The sequence below is a fragment of the Oncorhynchus gorbuscha genome, linkage group LG21, assembly GCF_021184085.1.
Source record: "Oncorhynchus gorbuscha isolate QuinsamMale2020 ecotype Even-year linkage group LG21, OgorEven_v1.0, whole genome shotgun sequence".
NCBI classification, from domain to species: Eukaryota; Metazoa; Chordata; class Actinopteri; order Salmoniformes; family Salmonidae; genus Oncorhynchus; species Oncorhynchus gorbuscha.
This window is the reverse complement of record NC_060193.1, coordinates 28,820,145-28,829,425: the sequence shown is the minus strand read 5'-3', so window position 1 is coordinate 28,829,425 and position 9,281 is coordinate 28,820,145.

Here is a 9,281-nt window from a genome sequence, read left to right as displayed (position 1 = left end):
ACGGAGGTGGGCTAAGAGGCGCACCAAAACTATGGTGAAGTGGGGTCCACGTCCCGCGCCGGAGCCGCCACCATGGACAGACGCCCACCCAGACCCTCCCCTATAGCTTCAGGTTTTGTGGGTGGAGTTCGCACCTTTGGCGGGGGGGGGGGTACTGTCACGTTCTGACCTTTTTTTCCTTTGTTTTGTCTTTATTTAGTATGGTCAGGGCGTGAGTTTGGGTGGGCAGTCTATGTTTTGTGTTTCTATGCTTTTCTATTTCTGTGTTTGGCCTAGTATGGTTCTCAATCAGAGGCAGGTGTTGTTAGTTGTCTCTGATTGAGAATCATACTTAGGTAGCCTGGGTTTCACTGTTGGTTTGTGGGTGTTTGTTTCCGTGTCTGTATTTTTCACCACACAGTACTGTTTCGATTTGTCATTTCACGTATTCGTTTATTGTTTTTGTTTTTCGGCAGGGTAGCCTAGTGGTTAGAGCGTTGGACTAATAACTGAAAGGTTACAAGTTCAAATCCCCGAGCTGACAAGGTACAAATCTGTCATTCTGCCCCTGAACAGGCAGTTAACCCACTGTTCCCACTAGCCGTCACTTAAAATAAGATTTTGTTCTTAACTGACTTGCCTTGTTAAATAAAGGTAAAATAAAAAATAAAATAAAAACATTTCATAGTGTTCGGTGCTTTTGTTATTAAAATCGTCATGAACACTTACCACGCCACATCGTGGTCCGATCCTTACTCCTCTTCAGATGAAGAGGAGGAAATCTGCCGTTACATTGATAAGATTCAGGTCTCCCTCTCTGTTATGCAGGTGAATGAGGACCCAAAAGCGACTTGGCGAAAACAGAGTCTTTAATCCAGTAAAGTAAAATACAATCAAAAAACACAACTTCCACTCGTAATGACGAGAACCGACTGGAGACTCGATCTTGAACAGCAGGTTGCCTCGGGAAGGCACTTGAACCTAGCAGACTCAGACACCTGCTCACCACGCAGCATCTGAGGGAAACACGACACGACAGGGCAATACACAAACACAGCACGGTGAACAATAGATAAGGATCCGACAGGGCAGGAACGGAAAACAAGGAAAGAAATAGGGACTCTAATCAGGGGAAAAGATAAGGAACAGGTGTGGGAAGACTAAATGATTGATTAGGGGAATAGGAACAGCTGGGAGCAGGAACGGAACGATAGAGAGAAGAGAGAGAGGAAGGGAGAGAGAAAAAGGGGAACGAACCTAAAAAGACCAGCAGGGGGAAAACGAACAGAAGGAAAAGCAAAATGACAAGACAATATATGACAAAACATGACACTCTCCATATTCACCAATTGAAAGTGTCATTGTTTCAAGAGACTTTTTCCGCCGAAACTCTAACATGTACAAAAGTGAATTCTGGAACAATATTTCTAACATAGAACGTGGGAAAAGGCAATCTATAGAACACTAATGTCATTTTGTTTGTTATTTTGTTATGTCATTAGAAATGTTACAAAGGAAATACTGTAACTTGGAAAGTATACCCACTACATGTGTGAAGTGTCCATCCTATGCATTGTGCATGAAATTTTGCACAGTGACAAGTCACGCCCCTGAGTGAGTTCAGAGAGTTTGTCAGCCAACCTTTTCGAACAAACTGTATAGAATTATGGGTTAAGAATGAACATATCAGACCAGAAAAGTGTTGAGCTGCAGCTGCACGCTTGAAGTGGTCTGAACTTTGAATCTCAGCACAAGGTAGAGACGATAAACTCACTTCCCGGACAATCACTGGTATGGCTGATTAGCTGTCCTAAGTATCTAGAAAAGTGAATTTAAGTGGGACCATTCTACTACTTTGCTCAAACCATCATATTGCGCTACTCTCATCACCCTACTGGGAACCATCGACACGGCTGGCTAGCCTATCTTCAAAGAGGCATCTTCAGGAGCAAATGGAAGGAAAATCAAATCTGTAGTTCTGTTCAGGACTACACGACAAGTCACCGGATACCGGACAACTTCAGAGAAGAACAACAGTAGAATACGTTTTGCAACCCTTTTGGGACAATCAGAGTCTTACAAGCCGTGAAAAGGCCCAACCCCCTTTCCAAGACCCTGTCCACCGAGAGAGATCTGGCATTTCACGTAAATACATTCATGATTTCTTTACTCAAAGAGGGCAGTGGTTCATGTGCAAAGTATAAGTGAGAGTAGTTACTAAACGTACCAAGGTTAAGTGTCTCTGTCCCTCTCTGCTTCCCCCTCTCCATCTCTTTCGTAACAAGCAGCCATATTGTTGTCATTCCGCGAGGGACCTGTTTTTAATGTATTAAGTGTGTATGTTTATTCTGTGTTATCATTTAATTAGCTAGTAAATAAATAATTAAACCAACTTGTGTAGTACTGAATCATAAGTAAGGCTCGGGTTTTTGCAGATGCAAGGAGGTTACCACTGTTCAGAATGATGATATAATACGAGGATATGATTAATAGGTTGACTGTGTATAGATGTAATATGTCAAGACCTTTTTAGAGTTGAATTTGGGAGATGGTAACTCTTTAAAGAACCACTCTTGTGGTGCCAAAGATCCTAAGGAGTTAATTGTTACATGATTAATTGAATTGGGTAATAATTAAACATAGTTAGGTACTTAGATAAATAACAGTCTTTGGAGTAATTTGAAAGTCAAGTCACGACAGATGACTATTGTATATGTCTTTGTAGCGGACAGTGTGTCATTCTTTGTCCTCTAGTGGTGTATTAATTTGAGAATTTCAGCACCATAGGAGTGGACAACTCCCTTTCTCCCTCCCTCTCACTGTCCCTCTCATCCCCCCCTTCTCTCTCGCTCTTTCTCCCTCGCTCTTCCTGATCTGATAAAGACTTGGCTTCTCCTGCCAAAAGGAAACAAATGGTCACTAAGAGAGAGGCACAGAAACACATTAAGAAAGCAGGAGGGGATGAGAGAAAAAGATCAAGAGAGAGAGAGCGGTAGAGTGGAGAGAGGGAGAGAACGCGACAGGAGAGATGCTACGGTCTGACACAGGTTGCTGTTGTTTTTTTCATCTGACAACATTTCTTTGGCCCTTATCGGTGTGCTGATGTGAGGTCGTTAATTTTCCGGTTCCCCCTCCCGTCTCCCCCTGCTGAAGCCTGCCGTCTCAGTCGATTGCATGTGGCCATGAGGAAAGGCAGCAGAGAGGCAGGATGGTGGTAAGAAAAGGCAGGGAGGCAGAGAGAGAAATAGAGAGAGACATGAGCACACACACACACACGTATACACTCCACACACACACACATACAATACATTCTCATAAAATATCCTGTCTCTATTGCCTCTCTCTCTCTCTCTCTCTCTCTCTATTGCCTCTCTCTCTCTATTGCCTCTCTCTCTATTGCCTCTCTTTCTCTCTCTACTGCCTCTCTCTCTCTCTCTATTGCCTCTCTCTCTCTCTCTCTCTCTCTCTCTCTCTCTCTCTCTCTCTCTCTCTCTCTCTCTCTCTCTCTCTCTCTCTCTCTCTCTCTCTCTCTTGCCTCTCTATTGCCTCTCTATTGCCTCTCTCTCTCTCTCTCTCTCTCTCTCTCTCTCTCTCTCTCTCTCTCTCTCTCTCTCTCTCTCTCTCTCTCTCTCTCTCTCTCTCTCTCTCTCTCTCTCTCTCTATTGCCTCTCTCTCTCTATTGCCTCTCTCTCTATTGCCTCTCTTTCTCTCTCTACTGCCTCTCTCTCTCTCTCTATTGCCTCTCTCTCTCTCTCTCTCTCTCTCTCTCTCTCTCTCTCTCTCTCTCTCTCTCTCTCTCTCTCTCTCTCTCTCTCTCTCTCTCTCTCTCTCTCTATTGCCACTCTTTCTCTATTTCCTATCTCTCTCTCTCTCTCTCTCTCTCTCTCTCTCTCTCTCTCTCTCTCTCTCTCTCTCTCTCTCTCTCTCTCTCTCTCTCTCTCTTGCCTCTCTATTGCCTCTCTATTGCCTCTCTCTCTCTCTCTCTCTCTCTCTCTCTCTCTCTCTCTCTCTCTCTCTCTTGCCTCTCTCTCTGTTGCCTCTCACTCACTCTCTCTCTCTCTCACACTCACACACACACACACACACACACACACACACACACACACACACACACACACACACACACACACACACACACACACACACACACACACACACACACACACACACACACACACACACACACACACACACACACACACACACACACACACACGCACACGCACACGCACACACACCCTACCTTCCACACATCCACGCAACGAAATCAATTTATTTTTCTCACACATACACACTATCTACCTCCTATCTGTAGAGGAGTGTGTACAATGGAGAGCTTAAATAAAGAGCAGGATGGAGTGTCTTCATTATGTTCCAGTCCGACTGTGAAAACCGGAGGGAGAAGAGGAAGGGAATCGGAAGGATCTTAAATCACCATAATCCTCTCCAAATGCGTTTTCTCTACTCCTTTTAAAGCTAGGCCTCCTCCATTTGTCCGTGTCGCTCTATCTATGTGGGGGAGAAAGGTGCCCTTCAGTGTGAAATACATCCACGGCTTCTCCTAGACAGGCATTCTTACTGAACACCTAAAAGGTATTTGATTAGGAATAGGAGCCCAGACTAGGCCCCATTGGGGGTATCACACCTGGATCAGAGATTATACCATTTTCTATCATCTCTCTACTGTACCATGCATACATTTATGAGTGGCACCGAAACCTTTCCAGCTCGTACCCTACTATAGATATTACATGATTCCTGCCTTTAAATGTTCCATTCAATTAGTGGCGGCCAGAGGACTGCTTAGAGCAGCATATACTCTGCCTTGTAATTCAGCTGTCATCTTTTATATATGTAGGCAATTCCCAGCCCCCAAGGACCAACGTGGATGTGGTCAGGCATTGAATTAGCTTTCGACGGCCGACGGTGTAGTCACACATTAAAACGCAGTGGCGGTCACGGGTAGCAGACAACGCACTCTGGCTGTCAGAGTGTCAGCGTCGCCCCTGTGTTAGGAGGTCATCACTAACTCACTGCTACTACAAACCCCCCGAGCCAACAAACTCCCAACTGCAGTGTCAGAAGAGCTTTAGCAGCATTCGCACAATGGTGGCCATTTTGTTTTTTTTTCCCTCCCTTTTTTTTCAGATTTCACAACATAGATTTAGGAGCTTTATCTGGAAATGGACAGGCTTTGTCCAGGGCGGTCAGGATGTATATTATCAGTGGAGTCATTGTGCTACAGTGAAGGTCATCTCATACAAAGGCACTGAAAGGGTCTCATAAGACCCCTACTCTCTTTCTGAGCTCCGGTGGCCAGGTGGCTGTATAATACACCCAGAGGTTGACTCGACCCTATGCAGACTCTACTTCCAGGTATAAAATAGCTCTGCCTTCGATTCACCGTCAGGAACTAGCTTTTAGGCCATCATTCCATTGGGTGTGTTTATAGAGGGGACTTCAGTAATGTGTTGACATTTGAGCCAAGCAGGGGAACGTGTGAACCACCTTTAATCAAATTGAAACACATTGGTGTTTCGCCATCACATTGGCTAAAACATTATCACTTCCACCATACTGTATATTTCTCATCTTGCAGTGTACCAGACCTGGGTCAAACACGTTCATAATGTCAAAAACGTTCAAATACATGTGATGGCTGATTTGGTTTGCCTGGTACAATGGCACCAATCACATAGTCCCAAAAGTGCAAGCCCCAAGGTGAGTGTTCCACCCAGGTCCGTACTGAACTTATGCTACTTATCCTACTCTCCCTAACATAGTGGATGTCCCGAATACACTCCTCTCCTCAGAACATATTGGGGTGTCAGTCAGCATTTGTGCATCTAGGTGAGGAGGAGTCACTTCGCGGAGGAGGAGTAAGCGAGCACTGAGCCGCTGGCACTCTGACGAGATTAACACTACCCGGAATTCAATTAGTAGGTCCAGCTTTAGTTGCTGGCCTCCTTTTCAGGGTCCACATAATTATAACAGATTGCTTTTGTATTAGCTACCCTAAATGTTCATCTCCCATGGCCAAGGAATATGAAGTAGCAGAAACACTCATCACTATGGAACAGTAGATCATGTGGGTTTAGAGATTTGTCCCTGTCGTATCAGAGCTGATAACACCCTACCGGTGTTGAAATCATGTTTTGTTGTGATATGGGGGATTTTGATGGTTTGAGTTTGATGTGGACGGGAGGTGGTGTGTCCTTGTAATGAACCTTTGGTCACCTAATGTTGTTTTTGGATTAAATGTTGATGTGCTGTTTAAATGTGCACAGGCTTCAGGGTGTCTGGGGTTGCGACGTTATCGTCTGAGTTCTTTAAGAGTACTGAGACCCACAGCCTTTGACCAAATAGCGACCATAGCTCAGTATACTCTTTGCTCTCTGTTCACGTGTGAGGCTTTACAGCAGCGATATTTTGTATGTCCATAACAAAGTTAAAGTATTCAAAGAAAATGTTTCTACAACCTGAGGTACAGTCCTTTGTCCTTCACTTGTTTCGGGTTGCATGAAGAAAATGCTAATAATATATCCCCAAAGTAAAAGCATTCAAATAGAGCAATGGACTTTTCACATTTTGTGTCTGCACCTGTGGGCTGTAATTCAATTCCGGCCTTTAGTGGTGGACTGAGGAGACCTGGGTTGACTGTGATCAAAGTATGTGTGCTCCAGTAAAGGGCTGATCCAGTCCGAACCAGATAGAGCTTCTTAGTCCTCCTGTCCCTGAGTCCCCTCTCCTCCCCTCTCCTCTCTGCCTTTGAATCCTGTCACAGATAATACAGCGGATTAAGGCTCCACAAGTCACTTTCATAGCTGCTGTACTGTGTCGAGAACCTCCCACTCTCACTCCCATCTACATACTGTACCTTCCAACCAGCAAGAAGTAAGGAACACTGTATGTATGCTATGGTGGGGTGTCTATAATGAGACTGTTTTTGTGTAGGGGGCAAGGGTCTTTGTGTGTGTGTGTGTGTGTCCATGCATGGATGAGCCCATGCAGGGGTGAATGTGTGCACACGCAAACAGATGTGTGTGATTGTGTGTACATACATTTGAATGTGTGTGTGTGAGTGTGTGAACTACCCGACTCTTCTTCAGACAGCCTCTAAAGGCTGTACCACCTGGCCTGACTGCGTGCTATGAGCAGTGATAAGCACGCTAAACGAATCATCGTGGGCCCGCATTAGCGCCCCTAGACGACTGCCAAGACGTTTATCTTCCCCCAGTTAAGACGCACACAACACGCCTCTCTTTGCGGTTTAGGTGGCGTGGAGAAAAGAGAGAGACATAAATCGCACGCCCCCGGAGGGTGGGGAGGGAATGAAAGGGAGAGGGGGGGGGGGGGGCGAGAAGGAGAGAGGCAGGCGGTGGAGTATTTCTTCCATGTAATTGGTTTAATAAATTGGAGTAATTTGTCTGTGAGTTGACCAGACGTAATGGAGTGGAGCTGGGGTTTAATGTGTGCCGCTCTGCCTGCTGGCACTGAGGAGGGGGGTGAGGGGGGCAGTCTGGGGGAGGGGGGGGGGTCTGAAAGGTGAGATGGGAAGTAAGCCAGCTAAACACTCTCTTCCATTCTTCTCTGACTGGTGATGCAGTGCTAAAAGGTGGGAGGAAAGAGGGGCAGTGCTATCCAAGTGAGGGGGGTTAGGGGTGAGGTGTTGGGAGGAAGAGGAGAGTGGAAGAAAAGAGGTGAGAAGGTCGCAAAGTCCAGGCATTTTGATTTTACATTTTTATAGGATCCCCGTTACCCGACGCCAATGGCGACTGCTAGTCTTACTGGGATCCGACACATAACGAAAAGACAAAATACAGACAACATACATTTAAAAGAATTTACATGTAGCGTGTGTGTGTGTGTGTGTGTGTGTTTGCATCTGTCAGTTACAAGTACATGTCAGTACATTCACACAAAAAGTAGGTCACATGGGGGAGAGGCGCTGTGCCGTGAGGTGTTGCTTTATTTGTGTTTTGAAACCAGGTTTGCTGTTGACTTGCGTTATAGGAGATGGAAAGGAGTTCCATGCAATCGTTGCTCTGCATAATACAGTACGTTTCCGAGAAACCAAGGGACTATGAAAAAACACCTGGTGGTATGTCTGCTGGGGTAAATGTGTGTCAGTCAGTGGAGGCTCCTCAGAGGAGGAAGGGGAGGACTATCCTCCTCAGAGAATTTCAGAAAAATAAAAATGGTAAAACATAAAAAAACTACACTATATATATTCACGTCACCAAGTACATTTACATTACATTTAAGTCATTTAGCAGACGCTCTTATCCAGAGCGACTTACAAATTGGTGCATTCACCTTATGACATCCAGTGGGACAGTCACTTAACAATAGTGCATCTAAAACTTAGGGGGGGTGGGGTGAGAGTAATTGATTAAAACACATTGATGTGCAATGAAGGTCTACAGTAGCCTCAACAGCACTCTTTAGGGTAGCACCATGGTGTAGCCGGAGAACAGCTAGCTTCCATCCTCCTGGTACATTGACTCCAATACAAAACCTAAGAGGCTCTTGGTTCTCACCCCATTCCATAGACATACACAATAAATATGACAAATATGACATAGGGAGGACGTCCTCCAACCTATCAAAGCTCTTGCAGCATGCACTGACATGTTGTCCACCCAATCAAGGGATCAGAGAATGAATCTAGTACAGAAAGCATTAGCTACCGCTAGATAGCATTGCAGTGCACAAAAGGTGGTGAGTAGTTGACGAGAGAGAGAGAGAGAGAGAGAGAGAGAGAGAGAGAGAGAGAGAGAGAGAGAGAGAGAGAGAGAGAGAGAAGAGAACAGTTGAACAGTTTTGAACAAATTATTTTCTTTAAAAATGAAGGAGAAGCAAGAAAGAGAGAGAGAGAGAGAGAGATATTCAGTCATTTTTCCCCCCCACTTTCAGTTTCACTAGTGTGGCTCAAACAGAGGGATGCTATGTCAGCTAGCCATGACGATCCAACACAACACTGGAACTCTTCCAAGTCAAGGTAAGCTTTTGGTTTTATTCATTTATTGCCACCGGGGCCCACCAGTGTAACTGCTTACTGACTGTACACTGTAACGTTACCGCATGATTGTAGCGGGTTTACTAACACATTAGTTCTATTAGCTATGTTGACTAGGACGTCACTGTAGCTAACATGGGGACAACGTTGAAGGCTGTGTGTAGCGGTTATGACATGGTTTGGCTTGGAAAGGTTTTTTAATCTGGTCAGCTGATGTGTTGTTCATTGAAGTCCGCAAATGAAGGGAAAAGGTGAGAGGAGGAGAGTGCATTAGAAGCTAGAA